Below are 5,378 nucleotides of genomic sequence, written 5' to 3'. Positions count from 1 at the left end.
GAATGATCAGCAAACCCCAGGCCCTCTCTACCTCTCTGCCCGCCCCCCCCCCAAGTGGAATTGCTCTCAAACAAATGAAACGTGCGTAATTAATGGGCCAGGGGGCTGGACAGGTCCCACATGAAAGCGTTTCCTGGACTTCTCCTTCATTTGCATGGCATCAGAAGCTGTTCAGAAGGTGTGACTTTTCCCACGGGGGAGCCCTCAACTCCATGGCACAATAAAGGCAGCACTTTGTAACCAGAATTAATTAAAGGAGTGGGGAGGGCCAGTGCAGTGGAAGGAGGGCACAAGGCATGAAGGAGAGACGTTTGAAAGTTGAGCCATGTGCAATAAACAAGCATTCTGGGCCCATTCTTAGAGAGTCAAAGCATCCCACCAGTTGCCCCAGCCATTTCCATATTTGACATGTGGAACTGGTATTGTGCTGTGCCCTATTCCACTCTACTGAGCCCCACTACAAAGCATACAGACCTGGGGGGAAGTACTTTATCTAGTTTTTCCAGTTTGCCTGACAAGAGTTCTGTGTGACTGGGAAACTTGTATACTCCAAAATACCAAAAGAGGAAAATTTACATCTTTGCTTCCACTGAGTTGTAATTAATGCCTCTGCTGAGCTGCCAAATAAAAAACTGAACAAGCTCTTTTCCCTTGAAAAGAACCTTCAAAGGCTCAGGCTAGAAGAAACCTGAAACATTGATGGGGGGGATAGTTGTCTTAGAAAGACTACTATGTGCAAATTAGTAATGCCATTATGCATCTTGATGGGAGTGTGATTTTCTGCCCATCCTTCCAAGAAGGATTTAATGTGATCTTGAATCCAGATTAAGGATTGCAGAGATCATTGTAGTTCATTAAAACTAAATTGGGAGATTTGTGAGCATATCAATAAATTCTCACCATGGCCAGATCTGTGGATACTTAAATCCAGAGACTGGAGCCAAAACAGACAAGGCAGATCTTTCTGTGAACATCATGTGAATACACGATGAACTAGAAATTTATCACCTCATGGCTCACCTGGCACTTTAGAGCTATTATATGGCAAGTTTCAGACACTGTGATGGGGGGGCGGACCCAGCAACAGAGGAACCAATGAGAACAAGGCTTCAACAATCAGTCGGAGCTGTGGACTGGGAAGCAGAGAGTCAGTCGAGCTTTGACAGTTAAGAATTGTCAGTGGGACACTGGGATGTGGAGATGATAATTTTGTAAATGAGTTAACCTGACTGGAGAGTATTTTTAAGGACAGTGCAGAGATCAAATTATTAATTTAGTCCTTATATACTATCTGGGAACTGAGACAGTATTACCGAATTCCATCTGGATGCTGTAGATTAGTTGTAACAGATTAACCACAGTGGGAAAGTTTTCCTGGAAAGGCTTAAAAATGGAAATTCTATATCTCCCTGTTAACTGTTAATATTTCCTTCAGTTTGTGTGACTTCAGATAAACTTTTTCCTTATTCTCTCTTTTCAAAGAAAACACCTTCTTGGTTCCGTCAATTTACCTCATACCTTCAATTATCAGCCACAGGTTTAGGTGGACTTTATATCCAAGCCAGAATTCTATCCAGGGGTCATTTCCTGCAGGAGTGCACAGTAAAGAGTAAAGTAAAGAGCCCAGGGGGCGGGCACATGCAACAAGCCCCGCCCCCTGCTCCCAGCAGCCCTCAGTCAAAGCAAGAAGCAGCCAGGTAAGCTGCATAGCCCCCCCCCATCCAAAACAGTCTAGTGGCACCTTTAAGACCAAGTTTTATTCAGGCACAAGCTCTCCCTCCTCTGCGAGGACAGATCTGCAGGTCCGCGGCCCCCCCATAGCTAGCAATCCAAAACAGTCCAGTGGAGCCTGAGCGGTGGGTGTTGCCTTCTGACACACTTCTGGTGATGGCAGGGGGTGTGGCATATGCAAATGAGTTATGCTAATGAGCTCCTGCACCTCTTTTTCTACGAAATGACCCCTAATTCTATCCCCAAAGATTATTTCCCACTGGGATTCTTGACCAGTGGGGAAAGTGAGAAAATGACAGATTGTGGGGTCTGGGTAAAGTGAAGTTTTTAAAAAAGGATTCACTCCAGAAAAAAATGTCACAGCCACTGCATCCGGGAAAGACTTTTAATACAGCAGTTACTCTCTGAACTGTGCATCACACTCTGATGCAACAGGGCAGTAGCTGCAAACTGTACCCAGAACTTCCACCACTCAGTCCTAGAATTTAGAACTCATAACTATAAGATGCCTCACCTTTTTCTGCTGTCCCTGTGAGTCACATCAAGCATGACAGCTCTGTAGGTTCATCATTGTGAAAAATGGATGGTGGCATAAGCAGAGCAAACAGTTTTAGGGGATTTCCCTCTCTTGCAGGAGAGGTCACAGAAGGAGTTCTGGCAAGAAAGCTGGGAAGTCCCTGAATCAAACAACACCTCAGTAGGTGACCTCAGGCAAGCGATGCTATCTCATCTTCAGATCCACCCTCCACACACAGCCCGTGCTGAAATACGGAGCACAGGATACTGACCAACCTTATAGGCTTATTTTTAAGGGTTATTGGTAGCATCCTGAGCACTTAGAAAAACCAAAGTAGCCTTATGATAGATAACAGTTAAGGGCAGCTGGAGTAGATGATGAAGACTGAAAGCACCTGATTGGAATGGGCCACCCAGTAGAGCAGCTTGAGTCTGAGAAAGATCCTTGAATGTAAGTAGGCACAGGCAAAGGGTCTAGTGAAAGAGACTTTGGAGTTCCTGAAAGGAATGTAGGTATTCAAAAGACAGTTTTGTTGGGGCCTTAAAAGATTCTGATTCTTTTTTAGACTCTGCTCTGGATTTTTTTTCTGCTTAGGGGGCTTTCACTGACATGAACAAGGTCTCTCAAATGTGAATGACACTTAAAGGGTTTTTTTTAAGATGTCCAGTACCAATTAAGTTTTCACAAATGTCCATGTGCAAATAGGCCAGGGGTAACATGTTGCTAACAAACTCAATTGAAACAAGACTAAAATGAGGTGACACTGTAAGTAAATATGATTTTGAAATATTTTAAATAAATGGGATAGAAAAAATGTACCCATGCCATTTTATACAACTGCCACATTTTGTTTAAAATGGGCTGTTAGCCACTATGTGTGCAATGTTAGCACCTAGGGTTGCCAACAGGCCTGGAGAAATATATCCTGTCCTTTAATAGATGCTTAATGTGTGGAGATGGACAGCTGAAGCTCTCCATGGAATGGAGGTAAATAACATCCCATTAAGCCTCCATTAAAGGGACAGGATTTCTTTTCAGCAGGCAGATGACTACCCTAAGCGCACTCTGGCTATTGATCTCTCAAGAACCCAATGTAAACATGTTGCTAGGCGTGTAAGAAGTTATATAGAGTTCTTCTGTCCTGCCAACATCATGCAACAGGGCAAAACAAAGTGACCTTCAGAAATTACTGGAAATTGCTGAATTTCATGACCTTCAAGTTTTTTCATCACTTAGCAGTGATTCTACTCAATAGAAACCTAAGACATCTTTTCCCTTTCATGAATTGTACATCACATTTTATCTCTGAAATCTGCCAGACACCCTGCCTTGTGCCCTGAAATACTTTCTCTTCTAGGGGTTTAACTGCCAATTTAATCCCTTCCCCCAGTTGGAAGAAAGCTCCCATCAACTCACAGATCAGGTTGCAATCCTACACACATTTACCAGGGAGTAAACTCCACTGAACACAGTAATATTTACTTCTGAGGAAATATGTATAGGCTTGGGCTGCATCTCCTATTCAGAACTGGAAGGTCCACCTATGTAGATAAGCAAGTTCTCTACCAGGTACACTTCATTTTGAAATTACATCTGTATCCCAATACCTGAGCCTTATACTTTGGTAAAATGTTTATGACATTTCCCACAGTTATCCCTGAAAGGTAGAAGGCAGGGAAAGGCATGTGCAGTCAGATGTATCCCATCTCTTTTTAGTACAAAAATACTGACTGAACATTGTGCCTCTTCAGAGTCTCTAGAGATAATCACCTATTCTTGGCTAAAAAAAAAATGCTATTGGAAAGGAAGCTCCTTGGAACATACTTTAATACTCTTATGGTGTCAAGTATTAGATTCTGTTTTAAAATGTTTATAAAGGAAATCAGTTTTCCCACCATCCATCCTCGTTCATTTGAAACACTGTCTGATTTTTTGTCATTTCATGCTACCAAAAGATTACTTGAAATATCTGCATTCAATTTGCACTAGGAACCAGCATCCAGAATTCACAGACCATGTTTTTGAAGTCTCTTGAGACCACAATTACTATCCTTCAAAAGCTTTTTTTAAATGTGAACAGCGTAAAAAGCTTTGAAAAATACTTCTATTCTGAGCCTTTAAAAAGAAAACAATTAGTTTATATTGTTAAAATGTCCACAAGAAGAAACAACTGAGTCCCTTCCAGGCAGCTGCTGTGATGACCTAACCCGGGAGAGAGAGCAAAGCCAGGGGCCAGAGTCCTCGAAGGGTCTGCAGTCTTGGGTTTTTCCTCAACCTCTTGTTGTTTGCAGATTTCCCTTCCCAATCCTCATCTTCCATTCCTGGAGAATTCCTAACCCTGCTGGAAATCACACAGCCAGAGAGCAAGTCTCATTTTATACTAGTACAAAATTTTAATGCATGTATTCAAATAAATATTTCAAAGCCATTTCATTTGTACACAATAACAATTTTAAAAAACTCGAGGAGATAAAAGACACACCATCAGAAAAGATGGGACTTTGAAAGGAACCCAATTCACAGGTTTCATATACTGAGGGGTTTTTTTTTTTAAAAAAAAATCTTTCCACTCTTATTGTTACTGTAAAACTGTCCTTTGCAAGGACTCCTTTCAAGATCATCTGACTACCATAGACTCTTTGCCTCTTGCTTTAAAGTAAGATTCAGTGCTTCTGCAGTCCAGTTTTGACAAATGTGCTGTCCATCCCAGTTTTTGTTTGCGGGATCTATTCTAACCTCCTGCAGAGAAATGAAACAGGGAGGACAAACTATATTTTCAGGGGTTTGAAGACCAATGTCAGAACACTCTACACACCCATAAGGAACAAGGAAAGGCAATAGTGGTTTTCTAGATGCGTATACGACTAATGTATAGTTCAGCAGCTATTTTTCCTCAGTGATCACTTTGCCAGTAAGTCATCCTTTCTCAAAGTTGTTATCCCGGATGCTATTTTCTTTACTCATGTTTTGGTCTCTGGGTTGGCAAGTCGAGGGCCAGGCAACATCCCTCAGGAGGTCAGACAAGGACAAGGGGCTACCCGTGCTTACACCTTGCTTGTTCCCCTTTTGACTTCCCAGGGATCAAACACATGCATCAGCCTCTCCCAGTCTTTAATATGTGCATAAGCTC

Source organism: Gekko japonicus, unplaced genomic scaffold (assembly GCF_001447785.1).
Source record: "Gekko japonicus isolate JY-2015 unplaced genomic scaffold, Gekko_japonicus_V1.1 scaffold59, whole genome shotgun sequence".
Taxonomy (NCBI): Eukaryota; Metazoa; Chordata; class Lepidosauria; order Squamata; family Gekkonidae; genus Gekko; species Gekko japonicus.
This window is presented reverse-complemented; position numbering follows the sequence as displayed.